This window comes from Seriola lalandi, unplaced genomic scaffold (assembly GCF_002814215.2).
Source record: "Seriola lalandi dorsalis isolate HSWRI2012SDOR001 ecotype SW California unplaced genomic scaffold, Sedor1 jcf7180002054663, whole genome shotgun sequence".
Taxonomy (NCBI): domain Eukaryota; kingdom Metazoa; phylum Chordata; class Actinopteri; order Carangiformes; family Carangidae; genus Seriola; species Seriola lalandi.
Genome location: NW_019525216.1, coordinates 796,599 through 797,493, shown reverse-complemented (window position 1 = coordinate 797,493; position 895 = coordinate 796,599).

Sequence of the window (895 nt, the reverse complement as noted above, 5' to 3'; positions counted from 1 at the left end):
AGGTGGCATCGCCCTTCTTGACGACATCAGGGGAAAATCTCCAATTCGCCCGTTTGAGCACACATTTCTTGAAAGGTGGAGAAAGCAAAAGACGGAGAGGATGGACTTTTCTCATGTTTGGGGGGTTCGTAGACATGCCAGGGACACATACTACTGATAGAAAACCATGGAAAAGTGCATTTTGCATAATATGTCCCCTTTAAGTCTAGTCAGTGCTTTATTGCATCACTGCATATTCAATGCCTAACTGGACTGTAATGCTTTTTAAAAGAGAACACAGTGATAAAGATTCTTACTGTGTGATTACAAAGGCAAAGCTTTCAACTTAGTGGTGCTTTATTTCTTTGCTGTTTGGCATGGTGCTTAATGCAACAAAAAAAATCCTGAGTCCTGAAAAGTAAAATGAGTTGTTCTGTGGTTGATTTGCTCTCAATCAAGACAGGCTGTAGCCTCTGTACACGAAAGGCTGTTTAATCACTGTTTTTGTATATAAAGTGTGTATCTTTATAGCTAATTTGCATCTCTACCATCTCCATGAGGTTTGGAGAATCTGCCTAAGGGGTGTGTTAATTATGTCTAATTTTACACTCCGTCTTTTTGAGAGGGACCCAATTTGGTGTCTGGCCCCCTTAGCTTCCTTAACCTGCCATTTACCACTCATCACTACAAAGTAAACAGCCTGAACAATAGATAATCAGAGAGGGGACTGATGAGGAGAGTGTGGCAGATGCGGCTCTGCATTGCAGATATCTGCTGCCTCTGCTTCAAATCAATCGGCAATTAGCGCCATTTCACCGCAGCTGTTATGGAGCGATTTATTTCACTGGAGTGATCCCCTTTTCTGAGCGCCCCAAACATAATTGCAGAACCCTCCAAGGCCTTGGTGAAAGAAAGA